The 26,831-nt window shown below is 36.1% G+C and overlaps 1 protein-coding gene and 1 long non-coding RNA gene across 5 annotated transcripts in view; one reads left to right on the forward strand and one right to left on the reverse strand.

Moving 5' to 3' along the window:
* The window catches only part of FUT8 (fucosyltransferase 8), a 287,886-nt gene that overhangs the window by 230,218 nt on the left and 30,837 nt on the right, over window positions 1-26,831 (forward strand). The gene's annotated exons all lie outside the window — the stretch shown is intronic.
* Window positions 9,094-17,987, reverse strand: LOC129049781 (uncharacterized). Of its 3 annotated transcripts, none has more exons than XR_008513094.2 (5): window positions 17,851-17,987; window positions 15,983-16,079; window positions 15,367-15,461; window positions 14,668-14,742; window positions 9,094-13,990 (listed from the first exon to the last, which is right to left on the reverse strand). It is a non-coding gene; the product is annotated as an uncharacterized LOC129049781 (long non-coding RNA). The 3 variants fall into 3 exon arrangements; XR_008513095.2 differs by having other exon boundaries at window positions 14,668-14,753; XR_008513093.2 differs by lacking the exon at window positions 14,668-14,742.

Here is a 26,831-nt window from a genome sequence, read left to right on the forward strand (position 1 = left end):
TGGAAATGTTTGAAGAATGTTTTAAAAATGTGATGGCCTTATTGTTGTTTATAACAAAATTTCACTAGAATTAATCCTCTTGGTTTCTTACAAGCTTTATTATGGTGGAACTTTGCCTTCATATATTTGCATTGGTTAAAATTATCCTAATATTAAAAGACTTTAAAGATTTTTATTTCTAATGTTTCCAGTAAAACTGAAAATAACTTAGTTAAAAAATATTTTTGCGTTTAAAACTATAGACGAAATAAGGCATTTTATTTATAAAATCTCAGTTGTATGTGTGTATGTGAGTGTCTTTTTGGGTATCTTTGATTCAGTGAATATACTGAGTACTGCTCAGTTCAGGCACTATGATCGTGATCACATTACAGTAATAGCTAATATTTAGTGAACCATACTACGTTACTGTGCTAAGAACATTACATATAATCTAATTTAATATTCACAATAACCCTTATTATCCACATTTTATATAGGTAAGTAACTTGCCAGAGGTAGTACAGCCACTGATACAGAAACTCAGTCTGACTTCAAAACCTGACCTTTAAATATTGTGCTCAGGGATCAGCAAACTATAACACCCACAGCCTGGTTTTGTAAGGCCTGCTATATTTTCAAGAGGTTGTTTTAAAAAGAAGATGTGACAGATACATATGTGGCCTGCAAAGCATAAAATATTTACTATCTGGCCCTTTACAGAAAGTGTTTGCCAGCCTCAAGATGGTTAAAGAGAGTCCCTGTAACTCTGGAAGCTCCCAATCCAAATAGGAAATAAACACAAACATTTTAAAAGTCTGCCTCATGAGGCAAAACGTAGTTAGTAATGTTATTATAAAGATTTAAACAAGAATCCCAAGGGGGCCAGGCGTGGTGGCTCATGCTTGTAATCCCAACACTTTGGGAGGTTGATGCAGGAGGATCGCTTCAGACTAGGAGTTTGAGACCAGCTCATCAACATAGTGAGACCTGGTCTCTTAAAAATAAAATTTTTTTTAAATTAGCTGGGCATGGTGGCACATGCCTGTAGTCCCAGCTATTTGGGAAGCTGAGGTAGGATTGCATGAGCCCAGGAGTTCAAAGCTACAGTGAACTAGGATCATGCCATTGCACTCCAGCCTGGGCAACAGAGCAAGACCATGTCTCAGGAAAAAAAAAAAAAAAAAAAGGAACCCCAAGGGATTGGAGGTTGTAGTCATTCCAGCCAGAAAACTTAGAAGAAATGGTATTTGAACTGGTTTTGAAAAAGTTGTAAAGTGACCAGAAATCTTAGGTATAGAAATCTGCACACCTGGAGTACTTGGCAGGTGATGATAAAAATACTTGCCCATGACATGCCAAGATACCAGAACTCCTGGGCATTATTTTTCCTTCTACCTCTTATTTGCTGAATTATGTAGAAGAGTGCATCAAAACATCTGCTTCTTAGCTTAGCCTTTAGTCAGTTGTGAATAAAAAATTGGTTCTGATAGTTATCTTGCATTTTTCAAGTGAATCAAAAATCTGGTAGAGGGTGCTTCAGTGCAAATATTTTTTAAGCTGTAAAAATGTGAAAATGGTAGTGCTTTAATTAAATAAACCTTGCATTTTGTATTCAGTCTTAGCTGTCATTGGATTGGCAAAACTGAAAACCAATGTTTACATTTACAGTAATTGCAATATTTTTTTTTTTTTTGGATACGGAGTTTTACTCTTGTCACTCAGGCTGGAGTGCAGTGGCGCCATCTCGGCTCACTGCAACCTCCACCTCCCAGGTTCACGCCATTCTCCTGCCTCAGCCTCTTGAGTAGCTGGAATTACAGGCGCCCACCCACCATGCCTGGCTAATTTTTTGTAATTTTAGTATAGATGGGGTTTCACTATGTTGGCCAGGCTGGTCTCGAACTCCTGACCTCATGATCCACCAGCCTGGGCCTCCTAAAGTGCTGGGATTACAGGCGTGAGCCACCACGCCTGGCCAGGTTTCTTATTTTTAGGAATTCAGCATGTAATTTTATAATACATTTGCATTAATTTGGGAGAAAAAAATGAAACCATGCTTTTGAAGAATATTGGCAAAAGTTGTCAAGTTAAGATAGAATTGCTTGTTAGGAAACTTTTTAATTGAATTGAGGAAATGACACAAGATTGGCATTGTTATTACTCAACCCTTGGTTGTAAACAGTGCCAAAGATATAATAACACTACCATAAAAGATTTATATTTTGTAAATTAAGCACACAGAAAAATATTAAACTACATTGGGAGATGCATTTTCTGCCAACATAATTTAGAATATTATAGTTAAATAATCAAATATTTGGATATTGAGGAATTTTATTCTCAAAGAGAAAAAAGGATAAATTACTTTATGTGGATTGAAAAATATTCCAGACACCAAAAATAAAAGCAGAGGAGGCATAAAGATTCCCTGATTTTACAGTTTGTGTAGAATAGCGTCCATTGTATGAGTAATGAATATTATGTCTATATTCATGACATTTTTTAAAAATCTGATAATAGCTTCAAGCTATTTTTCTGAATATCATTAATATTAATATATAATCATTAAACTAATTAATGTGTATGTGGGCAAATCACTGTTCCCTATTCTATTGTGGATATATAATTTAAATTAAATGTTTCTCATTTGAATAAGTGAAATCTGTTCTTTGAACATTTTTCTTAGCCTGAAAAGAATATATACTAATGATAAGTAGCAACTTTGGTTTCTTTGTTATACGTTGGTGCAGATATTTTGGTTAGCATTGATTTTATATTAAAATATATAGATATATATGTTTGATGGCATTTTCAGTTGTTTGATAAAAAGACTTCTACTATAATAACTATAATATACCCTTAAATATTTATCAGTACATATCCCTCTGTATTTTAGTAGTGGAATTATCTATGTAATTGAGTGAAAACAGGAGTAACCACAGATGCATAAAAAAACACTTCTGTAAATTACTGCATTTGCCATCTTTTATTAAAGACTGCCTTGCAATTCTGTTTCACGGAAATGAATTACCAGTAGGTCTTTAGAATATGCTAAGATCACGAAAAGGGAAGAAAGAATCCTTCTCAAAAGATTTGAATGTAGTCTTTGAGTTGTGGCTAAAAAATAGTCTGAACCCTCTATCTACTCATGTCATTCTTTAAAAATAATGGAAAGAAATGGTTCCAAAAGCTATATTTTGAAGCTATTATCTGTTGTCAAGGGCAAACTAGCATTTTAAAGCTATTGCTTTGATATGGTTTAGCTATGTGTCCCCACCCAAACCTCATCTTGAATTATAACCCCAAGGTGTTAAGGGAAGAACCTGGTGGGAGGTGATTGAATCATGGGGGCAGTTTCCCCCATGCTGTTCTTGTGAGTTCTCACACACTTCATAAGCATCTGGCATTTCCCCTGCTCTCACTTCTCTCACCTGCCACCATGTCCGACATGCCTGTTTTGCCTTCCACCATGATTGTAAGTTTCCTGAGGCCTCCCCAGCCATGTGAAACTATGAGTCAATTAAACTTCTTTATAAATTACCTAGTCTCGGGTATGTCTTCATAGCAGCATGAAAATGGACTAATACATGCATTTTGGTAAAACAGTATGTTATTATCCAGTTTCATGTTTAATTCGTTTAATTTAAATTAATCAAATGCCATTTTGTATTAGGGGCCACAGGTAAGAGAAACTCACAGAAAAGGATTGTTGAATTTGTGGATTTTTAAAGGCCATTGCTGTCTCCTTTCCTGCCTCCTCTCTATATTTAGGCTAGTGACTACCAGAAAGAAATAGGAAGAGAAAAGCTCACACTTAAAACAAGCAAACAAACTTATTTACAGTCTTTTATCAATGGAGTATGAGACAACATATTTCCTAATTCAAAAAGGAGATTTGGACACAGTTTTCCCTGGCAGCACTGAAAGAAGAATTTGCTTTCTCTCAGTGGCCATATAGAACAGTGAGAATAATGCAGTCAACTCTCTAAATTAATTTAAAGAAATATAGTTGTAGATAGTTTGAAATGGTAAATATTCAAAAAATTAATTTTCCTTCACTTTGGACAGTTGTGTGCCATGCTATCGTAGGTTAACCCTATTACCGGAAAGGGGGTCCCAATCCAGACCCCAAGAGAGGGTTCTTGGATCTCGCACGAGAATTTGGGGCAAGTCCATAGAGTAAAGTGAAAGCAAGTTTATTATTAAAGTAAGGGAATAAAGAATGGCTACTCCATAGGCAGAGCAGCCCTGAGGGCTGCTGGTCGCCCATTTTTATGATTATTTCTTGTTACATGCTAAACAGAAGGTAGATTATTCATGAATTTTCTGGGAAAGGGGTGGGCAGTTCACGGAACTGAGGGTTCCTTCCCATTTTAGACCATATAGGGTAACTTCATGATGTTTCCATGGCATTTGTAAACTGTCAGTGATGCTGGTGGGAGTGCCTCTTAGCATGCTAATGTATTATAATTAGCATATAATGAGCAGTGAGGATGACCAGAGGTCACTTTCCTCACCATCTTGGTTTTGATGGGTTTTGGCCGGCTTCTTTATGCAAGTTGTTTTATCAGCAAGGTCTTTATGACCTGTATCTTGTGCTGACCTTCTGTCTTATACTGTGATTTAAAATACCTGACCTCCTGGGAATGCAGCCCAGTGGGTCTTAGCCTTATTTTACCCAGCCCCTATTCAAGTTGGAGTTGCTCTGGTTCAGATGCCTCTGACAACTCCAGAGTAGAGAAGTGGTGAACAGAGGCCACAGAAATGATGAGCAGTCTACCATGTGGAGAAGACACCTCAGAAATGGAGAGATTTTATATTTGTGTTGCATGATGGTAAACAGCTGTAACCACCAGCTTGGCCTTTTTGGCAGCTGGCTTCATTTAGCATTTTAAGCTTTAAGTTTGCCTCTGGTGCCTGGAATTGTTCAATTAAAATTTTAAATTTATTCTTATCATTCTCTAACACAAAGCTTACTTATACAATATCAAATCTAGCCTGAGACACTTGTTCTTGAATCGATTCTTTTTTAAATAATAAGTTCAATATGAAATAAATCTCTGCTGAAATGAAAGAAAGCACCCATTATCATGGAACTGTGGTTCCTGAAAGCTACTTAGGTAGGTTAATAATTGAGGCCTATTAATGGATATGCCATATTATTACATTAAAGCCATTCTCAATGAAGGATTAAAGTTGTTAGTTTTAAGAGTTGTTTTTGTTTTGTTAAGAACAGTTTGTACAATGATTGATTTTTGTCAAAGAATTGAAAATGCCATCTAATACAGGTAGGGAGAGGAGCTTGATTGTCAGTTTGATTTATTTTAAGTCTTAAAAGTTCATCAATTAGCAAAGAACAAGAAACTGTTTTTTTTAAGAGGGCAAATTTTATGTATCTGTTTACCATGAAAGAGAACTTTAGAGAAGCTATATTTCCACTTTTATCAAATTAGAACCTTTATGTCAATATTAACCAGAAAATCCTTAGTTACAAACTTGAAAACATCTATACTTAAGGACAGTTGTTCTGTTCATTCAGACAGAACAAGTTTCCTCCCAGGTTGAGAAGTCTTAGGTAACCTGTGACTCATGCTTTAATTTAAACTATTTCTTCATATGGCCTTTCAGTTGAACTAAAAAGGCCTTAGATTTAGTAGAATGCTCTCTGTGTTTCTAATTTGTGATAAGTTTGGCCTTTGTTAGTTGATGAGGTTTCCTTGAATCATTCCAGGACTAGCCCTCTCTTTAGTCAAAGAGAAAACCTTTTCCCATCCTTAATAATATTTACCAGTTACTAGGATATCATTCTTTTTTACTTTTAATCTTTAAAGAGTTTTTCTCAGTTATTCTTTCCAGAAAATCACATGGTGAGGTATCATTATTTTTAATTAATATAGAAGTGAAGAAAAAAAGAGAGATTGTGTTAATTGGACAGTAGTGTTAGGGATTAGAATTTTCTGGATTTAATTACATTTGTATCATATTGTCATTTTGGTGATGCCAAATCTGTTTATTTAGCATAATTTCCTTTAAATAAAACTTTTAAGTTTAAAGCAATGAACACCTATTGCTGAAAAACCTAGAAAGTACAGAAAATCCAAAAATAAAAATACCACTTAAATATATATGTGCATATCTATATGTATTCTTTTTGGTCAGTTTTGAATGAATATATTTTTAAATATTAGAGTTTATTTCTTAGAGCAGTTTTAAGCTTATAGAAAAATTGAACAGAAAATAAGAGTTCCCCTATATACCCCCCACTCCCCCTACCCCCTGCACCAAGTTCTAGCCATGACTTATTCCCCCCAACCTTTTTAAGAGAGTCCCACTCTGTTGACCAAACTGGAGTGCAGTGGTGCGATCATAGCTCACTGCAGCCTTGAACTCTTGGGCTCAAGCAGTCTTCCCACCTCAACCACCTGAGTAGCTGGGACTATAGGCGCGCTACCATGTCTTGCTAAGTTTTAAATTTTTTGTAGAGACAGGTCTTGCTATGTTGCCCAGGCTGGTCATGAACTCCTGGCTTCAAGCAGTTCTTTTGCCTGGGTTTCCCAGTGCACTGGGATTACAGGCATGAGCCACCATGCCTAACCCTCTATTATTAATATTTGTATTGTCATGGTATATTTGTCATAATCAGTGAAGTGATATTGATACATTATTAACTGAGATCCATAGTTCACATTAGGGTTCACTTTGTGCTGTACAATTCTCTTGCTTTTGCCAAATGCATAATGTCATTTATTCACTGTAGCATAATCATACAGAAGTTTCACTGTCCTAAAAATCTCATGCTCCACTTATTTATCCCTCCCCACCTGCCTTGCCCCTTAACCCCTGGCAAACTAATCTTTTATATCTCCACAATTTTGCTTTTCCCAGATGTCATATAGTTGGAATCATACATTATGTGTTTTTTTTCTGACTGGCTTTTGTTTTTTTTAAGGTTCCTACATGTCTTTTTGTAACTTTACAGCTCATTTCTTTTTATTGCTGAATTGTACTGTATTATATGGATGCATCACAGTTTATCCATTTAACAACAGTTAGTTGGTGCTGGAACTGGACATCCACATGCCAAAAAAAAAAAAGGCAGGGGAGTTGGGATTAGACACTGACCTTATACCTTTCACAAAAATGAACTCAATATGGATCATAGATGACATCTTGATTGCTTCCAATTCTTTGGCAATTTTGAATAAATCTAATGTAAATATTTGTGTGCAGGTGTGTGAGTGGGCATACATTTTCAACTCACTTGGGTAAGCCATAGCAGTGAGATTGCTGGATCATATGGCAAAACTATGTTTAGCTTTGTAAGAAACTGCCAAATTATCTTCCAAAATGGCTGTCTGTCTAGGCTGTTATAACAAAATATAAACTGGGTAGTTTAAACAACATACAGTTTTGGTGAGGGCCTTCTTCCTGGTGTTTACCTTCGCATTGTGGAGAGAGAACATTCTGTGTCTCTTCCTCTTCTTCTAAGACCACCAATTCCATCATGAGAGCTCTACCTTCATTACCTCATGTAACTTAATTACCTCCCAAAGGCCCCATCTCCTCATACCATCACATTGGAAGTTAGGACTTCAACATATCAATTTGAGGAGAGAGGAGGGACTCAAACATTCAGTCCATAACAGTCATTATACCATTTGGCATTTCTAGCAGCAATGAATGCCAGTTCCTATTTCTTCACATCTTCCCCAGCATTTGGTGTTGTAGCTATTTCAGATTTTAGCCATTCTAATAGATATGTGGTAGTATTCTTTTTTAATTTGCAATTCACTAGTGCCATACAATGTTGAGAATCGTTTCATATGCTTATTTGTCATCTGTACATCTTCTTCGGTGAGATGTCCGCTCAGATCTTTTGCCCATTTTATAATTGGGTTGTTAGCTTTCTTACTATTAAGTTTTAAGGGTTCTTTTTATATTTTGGAAAGAGTTCTTATATATTTTGGTTATAAGAGTTCTATTTATATATAAAGTTGAGTTGGATATAAGTTCTTTCATCTGTGGGTTTTCATTTCATTCTCTTAACTGTGTCTCATAGAGCAGAGGTTTTTTTGTTTGTTTGTTTTGTTTTGTTTTTTGTTACAGAGTCTTGCTCTGTCACCCAGGCTGGAGTGCAGTGGTGCAATCTCAGCTCACTGCAACCTCTGCCTCCCGGGTTCAAGCAATTCTTCTGCCTCAGCCTCCCAAGTAGCTGGGACTACAGCCACGTGCCACCATGCCTGGCTAATTGTTGTATTTTTAGTAGAAATGGGGTTTCACCATACTGGCCAGACTGGTCTCGAACTCCTGACCTCGTGATCCGCCCACCTCGGCCTCCCGAAGTCCTGGGATTACAGGTGTGAGCCACCGCGCCCAGAGGTTTTTAACTTCACTGAAGTTTAAGTTCTCAATTGTTTTATTTTATGGATTGTGCTTTTGGTGTTACATCTAAAAACTCATTGCCAAATCCACAGTCACCTAAATAATCTCCTGTGTTATCCTCTAGAAGTGTTACAGTTTTGCATTTTACATTTAGGTCTGTGATCCATGTTGAGTTCATTTTTATGAAAGGTATAAGGTCAGTGTCTAGATCCTATACCCTGTTTTTGTTTGTTTGTTGTTTTTGCAAGTAGATGTCTAATTTTTCCAGCACCATTTGTTGAAATGCTATCTTTTCTCCATTGGATTGCCTTTGCTCCATTTTCAGAGATCAGTTGACTATCTCTGTGTGGGTCTTTTTCTGGGATCTTCTGTTCCATTCATCTATTTGTCTGTTTTCCAATATCACACTGTCTTGATTACTTTATATATAAAATAATCTTCAAAAAAGTCTTTGAAGTCAGGTAGATCAGTCCTCTTACTTTGTTATTCTTCAATGTTATATTAACTCTTTTGGGTGTTCTGCCTTTCTGTATAAGCTTTAGAATCAGCTTATTGATAGTCATAAAGTAACTTGTCAGAATTTCAATTGTGATTGTGATGAATTTATATATAAAGTTGAGAAAAATTGACATTGACAATATTGAGTCTTCTGTCCATGAACCTGGAATAGCTCTTTATTTATTTAGATTTTCTTTGGTTTCTTTCTTCAGTTTTATAATTTTTGTCATACAGAGCTCATAATGTATTTTATTAGACTCTAACTTCTGTCATCCCTTTATCTCTCTCTCTCTCTCTCTCATTCTCGTGCTAATGTAAATGGTGGTGTGTTTTAAATTTCATTGCCCATTGGTGGTATATAGGAAAACATTTGACTTTTTTTTTTTTGAAACAAGAGTCTTGCTCTGTCACCCAGGCTGGAGTGTAGTGGCTTGATCTTGGCTCACTGCAACCTCCGCCTCCCGGGTGCAAGCTGATTCTCCTGCCTCAGCCTCCCGAGTAGCTGGGATTACAGGCGTGTGCCACCACACCGGGCTGATTTTCGTAGTTTTAATAGAGATGGGGTTTCACCATGTTGGTCAGGCTGGTCTCAAACTCCTGACCTCAGGTGATCTACCCGCCTCGACCTCCCAAAGTGCTGGGATTACAGGCATGAGCCACCGCACCCAGCCACATTTGACTTTTGTATTTCAACCTTGTATCGTACAACCTTGATATAGTTACTTATTAGTTCCAGCAGGGTTTTTTTGCTGTTTTTTTTGGGGGATGGAGGGGCAGGGGCGAGTTGCCAACTCTTGGGATTTCCTACATAAATGACCATGTCATCTGTGAACAAAGATAGTTTTATGTCTTCCTTCCCAATCTGTATACCTTTTCTTTCTTTCTTTTGTCTTATTCCATTGATTTCCACTAGTGACTGACTCCTTTTATTTTTAGTGTTACATAGAAATGGTGAGAGGGGCCATCCTTGTGTTGTTCCCAACTTAGGAAGAAGGTATCAAGTTTCTCACCATTATGCAGTTTGTTAGCTGTAGGTTGTTTGTAGATGTTCTTTCTTGCTGAGAGTTTTTAATCATGAATAGGTGTTGGATTTGGTGGACTACTTTTCTTGCATCTATTGATATTATTAAATTATTTATCTCCTTTAGCCGGTTGATTTGATGGACTATCTTGATTGATTTTTCGATGATGAACTAGCACTGGATGTCTGAAATAAATTCCAATTGGTCATAGTGTATAATTCTTTTTATACATTGTTAGGTTTGATTTGCTAATATTTTGTTGAGGATTTTGCATCTACATTAATGAGAGATTAGTCTGTTTTCTTTCTTATGATGTCTTTATGTGGTTTTGGTATTAGTGTAATATTAGCCTCATAGAATGATTTAGGAAGGATTCCTTCTGTTTCTGTTTTCTGGAAGAAATTACGCAGAATTGGCATCATTTGTTCCTTAAATGTTTAGTAGAATTCACCAGTGAAACTATCTGAGTGTGGTGCTTTCTGTTTTGGAAAATTATTGTTTATTCTATTTCTTTGATCAATATAGAGACCTATTCAGATTACCAAATTCTCCTTGTGTGAATTTTGGTAGAGTAGATCTTTCAAATAATTGGTTCAATTCATGTTAGCTATCAAATTTGTGGGTACAGTGTTATCCATAATATTCCTTTATTATCGTTTTAATGTCCACGTGATTAGTTGTTGTGGCCTGTCTTTTATTTCTAATATTAGTAATTTGGGTCTTCCCTTCTTTCTCAGTTAGCCTCACTAGGGGTTTATTCATTTTACTGATATTTTCAAAGAACTAGCTTTTCAGTTTGTTAATTTTCTCTGTTGTTTTTCTATTTTCAGTTTCATTGATTTCTTCTGCTTACTTTGGATTTAATTTGTACTTTTTTCTAGTTTGCTAATATGGAAGCTTAAGTAATTGGGTTTAGCTTTTTCTTCCTTTTCATTATATGTATACAGTGCTACGAATTTACATTTAAGTACCGCTTTTGCAACATTCCACAAATTTTAATGTTTTGTTTTCATTTAGTTTAAGATATTTTTTATTTCTTGACATTTCTTTGATTCTTGTGTTATAAATAACACAAAGTGCTTCAGCTATCTTTTTGTTAATGATTTCTAGTTAATTCTATTGTGGTCTGAGAGCATACTTTGTATGATATCTGTTCTTTTAAATTTGTCAAGCTGTGTTTTGTAGGCCAGAATATTGTTTATCTTGGTGAGATGTTCCCTGTGAACTTGAGAAGAATGTGCATTCTACTGTGGCTAGATGAAGTATTCTATAAATCAATTAGATTGATGGTGCTTCTCAGTTCAACTGTATCTTTACCAATATTCTCCCTGCTGGTTATGTCAATTACTGATAGACAGGTATTGAAGTCTCCAAGTATAATAGTGAATTTGTATATTCTCATTGCAATTCTGTAAGTTTTTACCTTATATATTTTGACAGTCAGTTGTTAGGTGCATTATACGTATTAGGAATAGTTGTGTCTTCTTGGATAATTAACCCTCTATCATTATATAATGCTGTTTATTGCTGATAATTTATTTGTTTTTTGTTCATTTTTTTAAAAAACTTTGTTATTCAATATTAGAGCTCAGGTAAGATATTGCTGATAATTTTCCTTACTCTGAAATCTACTTTATTTGAAATTCGTAGAGCTACTCTAGCTTTCTTTTGATTTGTATTAGCATGGTGTATTTTTCTCCAACCTTTTACTTTTAACCTATGTGTATGTCTTCACATTTAAAGTGGGTTTTTGTACCTAACATGTAGTTGGGTCTTCTTTTTTTTTTTAAATCCACTTGGACAGTCTCTGCCTCTTAACTGGTGTATTTTGGGCTATTTACATTTAAAGCAGTTATTGATATAGTTGGGTTGTTTCTATAATTGTGGCTGTTTTCTATTTGTTGCCCTATTTTTGTGTCCTTTTTTATCTTCCTCTAGTTTTCTGCCTTCTCTGGTTTTAATGGGTCATTTTATAATGATTCCATTTTTTATTATGTCTTAGCATATCAATTATAACTTCTTTTAGTGGTTGCCCCAGAGCTTGCAATATATATTTACAACAAATCCAAATCCACTTTCAAATAACTTTATATATCCCTTCATGGGATATATAATGCCAAGACCTTATAACAGAGTATTCCTAATTTATCTCTCCCATCCCTTAAAGCATTGCTATCATTCATGTTAGTTATGCATAAGCTATGATCACCAAATACATTGTTGCTAGCATTATTTTGAATACACTGTAGGTAAATTAAGAACTTAAAAAAGATTTCATTTATACCTCTCTAACACTCTTCTTTATACATATTTGAGTTTATGATCTATGTAATTTTCCTTCTCTCTGAAGCTAGCAACAAATTTCCTGTTTTGTTTATCTGAGAAATTCTTAATTATCCTTCAAAAGTGAAGGAGAAATATTGCAGAATGCAGAATTCTAAATGGGTGGTTTTATTCTTTCAAAAGAATTCAAACATCTTTATTCTATTCCACTCTCTTCTTGCTTGCATGATTCCTGAAGAGAAGGCACATGTAATTATTTTTCCTCTCTAGATAAGGTTCCTCCAGCCCAGCGTTTTTCAAAATTTTTTTCTGACTTTTTGCAGTTTGAATATGTTATTCTTAGGTGTAGTTTTATTTCTTTGGGGTTTTTTGTTGTTGTTTGTTTGTTTTTTGTACGGATACTTGATGTTCTCTAGGTTTTATAGATTCATGGTTTAGTGTCTCTCATTAATTTTGGAAAATTCTCAGGCATTATTATTTCAGAAATTTTTTCTTTTTCTTTCTTCTCTGGTACTCCCATTACATGTATGTCCACCTTTTGTAAATTGTCCCACAGTTCTTGGATATTCTGTTCCATCCTTTTAATTCAGTTTTGTAAGTTTATGTTTACATATCTTTAAGCTGATTCTTTCCTTGGTCATATCCAACCTACTACTGAGGCCATTAAAGGCGTTCTTCATTTCTGTTATGGTGTTTTTTTATTTCTAGCATTTAAAAAATTTTTTTTTCCTTGGAGTTTCCATCTCTCTGCCTACCTTACTCATCTGTTCTTGCATGTTGTCCATTTGTTTATTATTAGGTTTTTAGCATATTATTCATAGTTAAATTCCCAGCCTGTTAATTGCAAACTCTCTGCAATATCGGAGTCTGGTTCTGAGGGTTTGTATCTTCAGACTATATTTTTTGCCTTTTAGCATGCCTTGTAATGTTTTTATTGAAAGCCAAATGTGAGGTATTGGATAAAAAGGAACTGAAGTAGATAGGCTGTTAGTATGAAGTTTTGTGTTTATCTGGCTAGGAGTTGGGGTGTGCTTACTGTTAGCCATAGCTGTGGTATCAGATGCTAAAATTTCTTCTAGTGTCCTTGTTTTTGTCTCCCTTGTCTTTAGGCCTTTTAGAGACTCCTAAAATAGACAGTTCTTTTAGCTGCGATTTCTCATTATTGTTCATCACCCTTATTGATGTGATGGTATGGTTTGTGGGGAGGAGGAAGTATTCTGTAGTAATATGGTTAGGTCTCAGTCTTTTAGTAAACCTGAATTGGGTATTTCTCTTCCCCCTGGTGGGTTAGGCTTTGATAAAACCCCAGTAGATTAAGCTCTGGTAAACTAGCTTTCCTTTAGGCCATGCATTGTTAAGGATCTGTTGAGTATAAATTGAGCTAAAATGTGAAAATTCTCTGGAACTGAAGAAAAGTACAATTATATTTTATTATAATGATAGTAATGATCACAAACAGCTATAAAAAGGAATATGAGGCCAGGTGCGGTGGCTCACGCCTGTGGCCTGTAATCCCAGCACTTTGGGAGGCCAAGGCAGGTGGATCACCTGCGGTCAGGAGTGAGGCGGGTGGATCACCTGAGTGAGGCAGGTGGATCAGGAATTCAAGACCATCCTGGCTAACACGGTGAAACCCCATTTCTACTAAAAATACGAAAAACTAGCTGGGAGTGGTGGCACATTCCTGTAATCCCAGCTACTCCAGAGGCTGAGGCAGGAGAATCACTTGAACCCAGGAGGTGGAAGTTGCAGTGAGCTGAGATCACGCCATTCTGAGATCATACCATTCCACTCCAGCTTGGACAACAAGAGCGAAACTCCATCTCAAAAAAAAAAAAAGGATATGAAAATAAGTTGGTTTTAAATGTAATGTTTAATTTTTGTAACTTCTATTATTATAATGTGTAGAAATATTCCAAGTGAGATTCTTATAAATGAATTTCATTATTTATTTCAATATGAAACCTACAAAATTCTGAATGGAGGGACAGACATTCTAGCAATAATACTTGCCTAGCATAATTTCATCTGGCTCTGCACTTCATATAAAAATTAACCATAACTTCTTACATTACTTAATAACTAAAATATAGATTCTATAATGTTTATCGAAACCCTCAAAGATCATTCTTTGGTTCCAGGAAATTAGAGTCAACTGCCTGGAAAAATGTACAGTAAAATAATAAAATTAACAAAAACAAGAATAATATCTCTTTTCCTGTCATGTACTATTTCAGCAGTATGTATTTATGAAATAGTTGATGGGTCTAAGGCAGAAGACCTATATATTTCTGAAGTATTGTGCAAGCAGTGAGAAGAATAGAAGTGTCCATGTAGCTTAGCAAGTATTTATATTCCCTTTTTGTAGGTATTTGAGGTCTTAAACTATTATCTAAGAAACTGGTAAAGTTCTTAAATAAAGGTAGAAGAACCTGAGTAATATTAACGTTTTGCATCGTAAAGTAATAAAACTGTGGCATTTGCAAATCTCAAAAATTACCAAGAATGATGCAGTTGTGATGCTGGATGATAGGCTCATCTATTGTCTAGGTAAGCGATTATTTCCTGTAACAAACTGTGGGATCCCTGTTAGGTACGGCACGTTATATTATTAAGTTCATTTATTCAATTACGCATTTATTTTGTGCTTTTTGTTTGCCTGCAATAGTGGTAGTTACTAAGGCAACAAAATGAATAGGTTTATGTTTATGTCCTTGTTCCAGACTTATGGGGGAGACAGATACACATAAAAACATGCAGTTTGCTAAATGCAGTGATTGAGATACCTCTGAGAGTTAAATTTCTGAAAATTTTAATTCCTGAAAGCCAAAGGTTTACTGTACCACTTCTGTGTGGAGTATATATCAAATGTCGGGACCAGGAATACTAATTATTAACTCTCCACAGCCCATCTAATAGAATCTGTTTGAGGAATACACCTCTCGCTGTCTTGTGTATGTCATGTAAATACTCCCTCCCTTCTACACACACACACACACACACCCCCCGCTGTCTTGTGTATGTCATGTAAACACTCCCTCCCTTCTACACACACACACACACACACACACACACACACACACACACACATGGGCCCATGCAGAAACATATGCCCATTCACACCTGTTCCTAACCCTGGGAAACTAATCCTTTAGGCTGGGCTCTGCCAATAAAATTCCCTGTTTAGAGGTAATGTAACCTGGTAGTTGAGCCCTCCAACTCTGGAGTCTGACTGGTCTGGATTCTGTCTCCTTCACTGGTCATCTGTAAGTGTACTTGCCCCATAGGATTGTTCTGGCAATTAAAAGAAATAATATTTCTAAGCATGTAGCACACTGCTCAGCACATGGTCCTAGTGTTAGAATCATTACAAAATAGGGACTCTAGTTTACATGGAGGTGAGACTAAGCTGTAAAATCTTGTAGACTGATGCTGATACCTACAAGGTGGGCTGTGAGCAAGAGATAAGTCGCTTAGCAGAAAGGAGAGTATAGCAGACCCACCCAGACCCCACAGCCACATAGAAATGGGTAAGAATTGCAGATTTCTCATTGCGGGAAGATCAGTTACACTTTCTGCTCTTCATCTCTTGGCAATTCCATTGTATGCTTTCAGTAATCTTTCTTTTCATTTGAGCTAATTTGTCTAGGTTTTTATTCCTTACAACCAGTGAACCTTGACTAACACCATTCTCAAAGAATATTTACTGGTTTTTTAATATAGGTTAGAGGAAATAATCATACACAAGTTACGTTCCATGTAGTACTAACTTCTGAACTCCAGTATTCTTTATGAATTATATATTCTAGACTAACCCAGCAGGTAGCATTTATCAGGCATAAGTAATATTCTGTTTTTCCTCTTCTTATACTTTTCTGGTTTCTGTGGTATATCTACCTCTTATCTCCAATACTGCAAGGAAAAGAAATAATTTGTTGGTACACTAAGAAAATGCATCAGTTAGAGCCAAAATGTAACAGTCTGATTATGTTGTATATGTTGTTTCCTGTGCATTGAAGCCTAAGAAGAGCATTTTGGGTTATATCACTGATTCATTCCATTCACTACTCTGATTAACAGTGATTCTCAGTGACTTTGTAGGACATATGGTTGCTATCCATGACATCAAGGCCTGAATATTCATATTTTCCCCCAAACATATCATCTCTGACTTTCATATTCTGTTGTGATAATTAGTTCTGTAAGAATTTTGCATATTGTATAAAACGATGTTTTATTTTACATGCTCTTAAACTGCTTTCTTTCTTTTTTTTTTTTTTTTGAGACGGAGTCTTGCTTTGTTGCCCAGGCTGGAGTGCAGTGGCTCAATCTTGGCTCACTGCAACCTCCGCCTCCTGTGTACACGCCATTCTCCTGCCTCAGCCTCCCGAGTAGCTGGGACTACGGGCACCCGCCACCACACCTGGCTAGTTTCTTGTATTTTTTTTGTTTTTAGTAGAGACGGGGTTTCACCGTGTTAGCCAGGATGGTCTCAATCTCCTGACCTCGTGATCCGCCCGCATTGGCCTCCCAAAGTGCTGGGATTACAGGCGTGAGCCACCACACCCGGCCTCTTAAACTACTTTCAATGAAAGGGTCCTAATTCTAAGATTTAATTAACACATTCTTGAACCCCCATCCAAATATTTGGATTTTTGTAAGCTTTGAACATACTGCCTCTCAGCATTCATCTTTTTAGATAGAAGAGAATCATCCTATTGTCATTTGGGGGGATCTCCACTCTTTTAAATAAAATGATTTGTCTTCTTTATTAGACCATTCTTTGAGCTGCAGTGGTTGAACCACACATATTTATACATAACACATCATGTATGTGTGTCCAACTTAGTGATCTGTTGAATTAACTTTAAAATCATTTTGCATCCCCTCTAAAAGTTCTTTCTCTAATCTTTTTAATCTTTTATAAATTTCACTGACAAGAATAATGTTAATTTTAATGATAATCAGGGTTGAAATTTATTTCTGAAAACATAAAATATTTGTATTCATCTTGTGATTCATTTTGGATACCATCAGTTGTTATATCCCAAATTTTGGATCATATCATCAAGAGTAGATACTTTAATTTATAAGGTCTTCATGAGTAAACTGAAATTTTTTATCCCTAATTATGTCACTTAAGAAATTAAAGGAGGAAATATATTTAAGGACGGAAGCAAAATGTGTGTGCTTTAATGTTTAATAGTTAGAAGTAAGTGTTTAAATAGATAATAGGAAGAGTGGTTTACAAGTTTAATAAACCTCTTTATGATAAATTTGCTCCTAGGTTTTCTGTCCCAAAGTAAGCTATTTTTCCTTCATGGAAAGCTTATTATGTAATTTTACATAATTATTAGAAAATACGACTGTCACAGGACAGCTGATTCTCATTCTCTAAGGGTATTATTAACTCTTAACCATGAGCTTTAAAATAACTAAAATGCACCCTAAATGTGTCATACAAATAAATTAAATTTGAGATAAGCTGTCTTTAGCTATTATTTTTCTTTCTTTGGGGATCCCAGTATGAACCCAAAATGACAATTTATGAAGTTGTTAAGCCACAATTCACATCCACTAATTGCTTTATATGGCTATACATGATGATGCATGTTTGAAGTTTATATCATTTATGTAAATTCCTAGATCTAGTACACATTATAGAAAAAAATTTGTATCTTACCCATAGGAACTTCTCTAGAGCCCCTCCTTTTATCATGCTATTTAAACTCACACCTGGAGTAGCCACCTCGCCTCTCCCTTTTTTATTCCATGAAGAGTCATTTTGATTCTCACTGAAACTATGATAATGGAGTGGGAATGGAATAGGACTAAAGATTCTGGAATCAGAATGTCTGGATTCAACTCCTGTCTCTGACTCCTAGCTGAGTGACCTTAAATAAGGTGCTTAACCTCAGCTATAAAATGGGAACAAGAGCCCGGGCGTGGTGGCTCACGCCTGTAATCCCAGCACTTTGGGAGGCCAAGGTGGACAGATCACCTGAGGTTGGGAGTTCAAGACCAGCCTGACCAACATGGAGAAACCCTGTCTGTACTAGAAATACAAGATTGGCTGGGCATGGTGGTACACGCCTGTAATCCCAGCTACTCAGGAGGCTGAGGCAGGAGAATCGCTTGAACCCGGGAGGCAGAGGTTGCTGTGAGCTGAGATCATGGTGTTGCACTCCAACCTGGGCAGCAAGAGCAAAACTCCATCTCAAAAAAAAAAAATGGGGAACAAGAAAGTACCTCATCACAACTTTGCGGATTAATTGAGATAATGCGTTGGAAACATTTAGTGTAGTACCTCGCATACAGTTGGTTCTCAATAACTGTTAACTCTTAATTCCAGTTGCTAATAGAGAGCTGGGACAAGGAGGTATAAATGCAGCGGCTATGTTAGAAGCATCTTATAGCATGGCTCATTGAGAAAAGGTGAAGTAGTATATGGAAAAAAAAGAGTCTGGCCCTTCATCCCTGCCAGAACCTTTATGACCTCAGGTGAATATAGGATTATGGTAAAATGATTTGGAGCTACCAGGTAAGATGTTGTGGCCTACTGATAAATAACTGTCTACAGGTTGAGACGCGTGTTACATAGGGTAGAAATTTTTGTGTTTTTTTTTTTTTTAAATGGAGTTTCGGTGTGTCGCCAGGCTGGAGTGCAATGGCACCATCTCGGCTCACTGCAACCTCCACCTCCCAGGTTCAAGTGATCCTCCTGCCTCAGCTACTCAGCCTCCCAAGTAGCTGGGACTACAGGTGCGTGCCACCACGCCCAGCTAATTTTTGTATTTTTAGTAGAAACGGGGTTTCACCCTGTTGGCCAGGATGGTCTTGATCTCTTGACCTCATGATCCACCCGCCTTGGCCTCCCAAAGTGCTGGGATTACAGACGTGAGCCACCGCGCCTGGCCTAGGGTAGAAAATTTTAAGTAACCTTCTAGGCAAGGAGTGGCAGAAGTCTTTCTTTGTAAATTCTAGTCCAAGTTCTAAAGAAAGTTGTCATGATACTGTCTTTGTTTTAAGCTCAAATGAGAAATTGTATGAGAAACATAATGTCAAGTATCAAATCTGTACAAAGCATTGTCTTTTAAAGCAATGGCAAGCCAAAGACTCCTTCCCACCATATCAGACATCTCCTCCTTGCCCTGTTTGCTACATATATCTTCTCTCCTCCCACTTGCATGCTCTGTTAGTTAAGGTTTCATGCCTTTTGCTTCATAGTTCTTTTTCTTCATTTATGGATATCACCTCTTCTTCCCAATTAAACCCAAAAGAGTAAAATATAGCCATTTTTTTGAGTAATACCTTTACACTATTTGTTTCAGCTATGCCACCAGAAGCTATAGATTGTAAAGTATTAATTAGCTCTCTTGCTAGAGATTTTACACAGCCCAAAAGGAAGGGAGAGTGGAGTGACCTATGTCAGATCATCAGTAGCAGTGACAGTAGCAGCTGTGGTTTGGCACATAAGACCATACTCCACACCCCATCATCTTTCTTCCGCAATGGAAGCATAGTCAGTTGGGGAAGAAGATACATTCTGCAGTCTGAGATGGCAGCAAGAGTTAAAGATGCAAGTGTAATGGTAGGGTGACCATTGGAGCTACTGGTACTTTTTAGATTGGTGGAATTTATGATACTAGGGAAATTTGCTGCTCCAGTTCCTGTTTTAGTAGGCTAAGATGTACGTCTGTTTTATCAGCAATTTGTACAGCACTTTAGCTATGCAATACTAAATTAAGCTATACAGTGTTACACTAACTGCCCTCTTTCCTCATATTCCACAGAAATCTTAAGTGTTTTGTTTTTGCTTCCTTTAACATGACTCTGCGTTTTCATTTTCTTCTCTTATGGTGTGGCCAGAATTTCTACTTAATAATTCTTGTATCTTAGGGTATTGACCTTTACATATAATGAAGAAACCCAATAGGTCTCCCTGATTTAACATAATTGGATGATAATTTAGCAGAAAAATTACAAATAGCCTTAAATCCATTGTGAAACATCTCATTCGTAACTCCTCAAGTATGCTAATTACAGAGGCAGCTGTAAAATTCACCCAGAGCAAAAAGGAATCCAGTATACTGACAGACGGCTTCATCCTGCGAGATCCTGATGGCATACCTGCTTATTCTAGTCCTCTCTTTCAGGGATTCTCAAGAAATAAAAGGCCTTGAGAACCTCCCCCCTGGCTATTTCTTTCAAGGGGGCATGACATGTAGTGAAGGAATAAGAGGAACTAAGAGTGGAATTGTGATTTTTTTTTTTTAAATAGGGCAATGGAGGAAAGTGAGGCTGGAATTTAGCTCTTGGGTAAATTTGATGAAATTAAGCCTTGCCTTCCTACTGCTTTCTGTTCCTATATTCTTGTTTCTTGCCAATGAAGAGAAGCTGTTCTAGTATCTTTGCGATCCTTTGAGCCGGAAGGAGGTTCTAAGTTAGGAGAAAGTACTAACTTATTAAAAAAAATAGAACAAACAAACAAAAAACTCCCTCAAACGTCTAGCCATGGACTTATAGGGCCTTATGAATCATCAAAGAGACTGTTGGCAGTATCCCCTTTATCAGCAAGCTGTCTGTAGTCTGCAACTTCTTGGCAAAGCAGCTTTTATATGTTTATAAGTTAAATGGCTAAATTTGTTTTAGAAATATTAAGAGTGACTTCAGGGAGCCTTCTGTATAGTGGCATGAAGCAAACAAACCTCTTTTGTCTTTTTTCTTTTGACACTGTCTTGCCTGCCTTGTCCTGAACTGCATAACTCACTAAGATATTACCTGTTTTCCATTAGCCATTCTTCTGGTCCCCAACCCAGAGTTAAGTTGTGTCAGAATATCATTGAGATGAGTTAACCATGAGTTTAGCTGCCTTTGCAAGGCATGTCTGTTGCTGTTAAAAGCAGCAGGTACCTCATGAGAATGCTGCACAGTCATTCCCAGAGTGTGATATGCTAATTCTTAAGAATGTTGCTAACACTGCACTATGTTTCATATGATTCAATTTAGAACTTTTTATTCAGTTGGTTGGAGGCTTCAAGTTGACAGTAATAATAGTCTTTCGAGTTGTTGACTAAGTAGAGCAGTGATAGAATTCATATGACAGGCCATAGTTGCTCATTCAAGTTCAAGAAGAGATCTCTACAGGCCACAGTGGCTGAAAAACAAAAGGAAAGTAGCCTAGATGTTCACTTTTTAATAGTATAACATATCTTTCCTCCGTATTTTAAGTGAAAACAGATCTCTGTCATTAAATGAGGATATAAATATTTATGTCATCATTGTTGAAATCCCAAAGAATAGACCTTACACATTTCTGTGTTCGTTTTAAATGGTCGTCTTTTGTGTCCAAGTTAAATTTAAAAAGCTCCCCCATCCCTCTAAAGGTCTCACCATAGCTAGTTAGCTTTCAGCCTTGATCTCCTTTTACTCTTGCCTCCTCTAAAAACTCTTTGATAGTTCTCTAAGAACCTAATCGGAGTCATACTTGGCTATACACTGTTAAAGAAAATGTGTATCCCAGAAGTCCAGATAGTCTTTGTAGATATAAATTAAACATACAAATCCCTTGCTGTAATATGAGCAGAAAGTGTTACTGTTTTAGACAAGTAGCTGCTATTCTCTGTTTCAGTACAGAACAGGGTTTTGGTCAAATCAAGGTAGTGATGACAGAATGTCAGAACTTTACAGTAGCTAGGAGTCCCTACTCTTCATTGTAGTCATTTATTGAATATTTTGAAAAGGTAAAAACTGCTCATTGTTTTATTGTCTGTGGTAAACGGCATGAATTAGATATACTTTGGGCATAAAGTGCTCACTGAAATGGGGTCCTTTCATATATTTTTCAGATAATATATTTTGGCAAATAATCTCTTCCTAGATCAAACTATAGCTGGCTTATTGAGAATTGTTCAGCAGAATCGGCCCCAGAATAAAGAACTAACATTTTTTGAGAATTACTTTGTGTCAGCCATTGTGCTAAGCTTTCTACATGTAACATTTTATTTCATCCTTAAAATAACTTGATGAGTAAGATACTATTATCAGTCCCATTTTATAGATGAGTATGGTGCTAATATTAATGCCATTTTCCAGATGAAGAAACTGGGATGAAGTTAAATATAACTTCTTTAAGGTCACACAACTGGTAAGTGATAGAGGATTTGGACACCAGTTTTTGTGATTCCAAAGCCCATACTCTCAGCCACTACATGATACGGTCAAAGACTGCATGCATAGGCATTTGCCTTCATATATTTTGCTTGATGTGCCTCTCTGCTCCAGCCTCCAGCAAGACTATGGGTTTCAGCGATCTCCCCTTTGCTAAGGGCAGATAAGAGTGTTACCTGTCCTTAGTAAAGAGAATGAATGACCTTATAAAACAGGATTATTAACCAGAGGAGTGTCAGTCCGTTTGGGCTGCTATAACAAAATACTATAAACTGGGTGGCCTGTAATCAACAGCAATTTATTTCCTGTAGTTCTAAAGACTGTTGGCACCAACAGATTCAGTGTCTGATGAGGGCCTGCTTCCTTATGGGTGATACCTTTGTGCTGTATCCTCACGTGGTAGAAGGGGCAAACAAGTTCTCTGGGGTCTCCTTTAAAAGGTTATTAATCCCATTCATGAGGGTTTTGCCTGCTCTTATGACTTAATTACCTCCCAGAGACCTCCTAATACCATCACCTTGGGAAGTAGGGATCCAACATATTGGGGGGAAAATAAACATTCAGACCATAGCATGGGGACAGACTTGAAAAGGTTCCTGAAATAATCAGTAATAACCATATTAATTCATGTTGAACGGGGCTAGTTTCTACTGATTCTTTATAAATGTATAGTGCTAACTTATGTATGATTTTTACATATGAAACATTTTCTTGCTGGAAGGTTGGTACAGTGTATTCTTTTAGAGCCTTAAAGTCTTGATGGAATGGCAGGGCTCTCTTGATTAAACTGGCCATACTTAAATTTTTTTTTTTTAAATATAGATTCTAAAATGGCTGAACTGATTTACATTCCCACCAATAGTGTACAAAGGTTCCCTTTCCTGCACATCCTCGCCACCACTTGTTATTGTCTTTTTGGTAATAGCTATTCTAACAGGTGTGAGGTGATAACTCATTGCAGTTTTAATTTGCATTTCTCTCATGATTAAAGAGCATTTTTTTCCATATATCTGTTGACCATTAGTATCTCTTCTTTTGAGAAATATCTGTTCAGATCCTTTGCCCATTTTTAAATTGGATTATTTGCTTTCTTGCTATTGTTGATTGAGTTGCTTATTATTATAGATATTAGCCCTTTGTTGGGTGTATGGCTTGCAAATTTTTTTTCCAATTCATGGATTATCTCTTCACTCTCGTTTTCTTTGCTGTACAGAACCTTTTATTTTTATTCAATTCCATTTGTCTATTTTTGCTTTTGCTGCCTGTGCTTTTGGAGTTCTTTCCAAGAAATTGTTGCCCAGACCACTGTCATGAAGCTTTTCCTGTTTTCTTCCTATAGTTGTATAGTTTCAGATCTTAAAGTCTTATAACCATTTTGAGTTGATTTTTGTATATAGTATAAAAGTTCACTTTCATTCCTCTGCATATCCAGTTTTCCCAATACTATTTATTGAAGAGCCTTTTTGCATTGTGTGTTGGCACCTTTGTCAAAAATCAATTGACCATAAATACTTGGGTTTATTTCTGGGCTTTCAGTTCTGTTCCATTGGTCGATATGTCTGTTTTTATGCCAGTACCATGCTGTTTTGATTACAGTAGCTTTATATTTTCAAATCAAGTGGGTCTGGTGCCTCCAGCTTTGTTCTTTTTGCTTAAGATTGCCTTGACTATTTGGGTTTTTTAGTGAATTCATACATATGTTAGGATTGTTTTTTCTATTTCTGTGAAAAATGACATTGGAATTTTGATAGGGATTGTATTGAATCTGTAGATTGCTTTGGATAGTGATATGGTTATGCTTTACATCCCCATCCAAATCTCATCTTGAATTGTAATTCCCATAATCCCCACATGTCAAGAGACCTGGTGGATGTAATTGAATCATGGGGGTGGTTTCCCCCATGCTGTTCTAATGATAGTGAGTTATCACAAGACCTGATGGTTTTATCAGGGGCTCTTCCCTCTTCACTTGGCACTTCTCCTTCCTGCCACCTTGTGTAGAAGGTGCCTTGCTTTCCCTTCGCCTTCTTCCAGGATTATAGGTTTCCTGACGCCTCCCCAGCCATGCTGAACTGTGAGTCAATTAAACCTTTTTTCTTTATAAATTACCCAATCTCAGGCAGTTCTTTATAGCAGTGTGAAAATGGACTAATACAGATAATGTGGACATTTTAATAATATTAGTTCTTCCAATCCATGAACACGGTACATCTTTTTTTATTTGTCTTTTTAATATCTTTTGTCAATATTTTATAAGTTTTCAGTGTATGGATTTTCACCTCCTTGGTTAAATTTCCTCCTGTTTTATTTTTTGATGCTATTGTAAATGGGATTGTTCCCTTAATTTCCTTTTGGAATAGTTTGTTGTTAGTGTAGGGAAACACTATTGATTTTTGTATGTTGATTTTGTAACCTGCAACTTTACTGAATTTGTTCATTAGTTCTGACAGTTAAATAAGCCAGTCACAGAAAGACAAATACTGTATGATCTCACTTACATGTGATATCTAAAAACGTTGATCTCATAGAAAGAGTAGAAAGGTGATAACCAGTGCCTGCTGTGGTGGGGGGATGGTGTGGAAGGGGATGGGGAAAGGAGAGATGTTGATGAAAGGGTCCAAAGTTTCAGTTAAACTGTAGGAATACGTTTTAGTGGTCTGTGGTACTGCATGGTGACCACAGTTAATAATAATGTATATTTTAAAATTGCTAAAAATTTATTTCTGATGTTCTGATTACAAAAGAAGGATAAGTTGGTGAAATAATGGATATGTTAATTAGCTTGATGTAATCTTTCTACAATGTATACAAATATCAAAACACCACATTGAACCCCATAAAAATACATATACAATTATTAATTTTCAATTCAAAATAAAACCAAACAAATATGTAGGTTTCATAAAGTAGGTTGTAGCATAAGTAATGAGTAAACATTAGGGTCTGATCTTGGCCATTTTATTAACAATATTACCTTTGAGAATTTCTTATAATCTCTCTTAGTCTATTTCCTCTGTAAAATGAAAGTTTGAATAAACCTTTGTTTCCCAAACTCTGAAAGATTACTAGAGATAATTTTAGGTGGCATATGAGATTACTTTAGGCAGTGCCTTGATAAAACGTTAAAATAAACATTGAATCATATAGTAAGAAAGTCACTCCTTTTTCAGTCTTTCTGATTACATCAAAAAGAAAGTCTCAGTTTGGTATTAAGATATCTTTAATAGTTCTCTAACACTGGATAATTGTTTGGTTGTGGGGGTAGGGTAGGGGTGAGAGTGAACAGGTACTATGAATTTTATACTCCTCAAGAGTTTCCACATAAGAGTCACACAGAACAATGAAAGTAAGAAGAAAAAAAGTTTCTACAGAAGCGAAATTAATTCCCTTAGAAGGAAAAAGTACAGAAATGCTTTTTTGCTCTTTCTGTTGACCTCATTTCCCTTGCACTTGGAACGAAATCAATGTGTTATCCAACTGGCAAGTTTGGGAGGAGGAACCAAACATGTGAGGCACAGCCCTTTCCGACTTCTCTCATGGTGTGGCCCATACTCAAGGCACTTCTCTTCTACCATGTAATAGGCTTTGGTTGACAAACTTTGCTTAGGACAGGATGGCAACTATGAGAAAGTCCACGAAGCCATAAATCCAAACCACAAAATCACATTCTGCAATTCATCGATATTGGTTATCAAGCTGATATTTTGATTGTCATTTTATTTCTCTCTCTTTTTCAGTTGGTTTCAAACTCTTAGGAAATGTAAGAGGGAAAGCAATTATTACCATTTAAAACCTCACTAATAATCTCCCTTTTTAACCGAACTTCAGCTTAGAGTTTTCCATAAGCAATGGTATTCATATAGAATTTAATAACATGTTTTTTTCAGTGAATTTATATTTATGGTTAACATCTATAAAAGAAACTCATTTAAGTTTTAAAAGATGAATTGGCTTTTAAACTATTAAATAATACATATGGTACATGGATATAAAAATCATAAAGGTGGTACACAAATGACTAAAATTTAGAAAATACTGAACAAGATTATTTCTGAGATTTCTTTTAGATTAAAATTCTTTTGCATGTATATTTGAATAGAATAGATAATGTTATGTGGTAAACCAAGTAAAAGAAGGGCTTTCTAACATAGCATGTACTATGTTATTTTCTTTCATTTTGAAATATGTTGTTATTGAGGAAATTAAGCTTTTATTCTATGCCAATTTTCTTCTATAAGTGTAAATATCTTTTAGTAGTTTACTAGACAGTAGACTGTATCTTTTTGATAGCATATTTGTTGGTGATGATTTTTTTTAATTCATCTATTTTTCTTTCATTGAATGCAGTCTAGTCTGGATGAGGGTTTTGAACTGGAAATCTCGAGTAGTTATTACTTAGATGTGAAGAATCAATAGCACAGTGTTCACATAGTAGTTGTTTTAGCTCGTTTTGCATTGCTATAAAGTAATACTCAAGGCTGAGTAATTTGTAAC

Source organism: Pongo abelii, chromosome 15 (genome assembly GCF_028885655.2).
Source record: "Pongo abelii isolate AG06213 chromosome 15, NHGRI_mPonAbe1-v2.0_pri, whole genome shotgun sequence".
In the NCBI taxonomy this organism is placed as follows: domain Eukaryota; kingdom Metazoa; phylum Chordata; class Mammalia; order Primates; family Hominidae; genus Pongo; species Pongo abelii.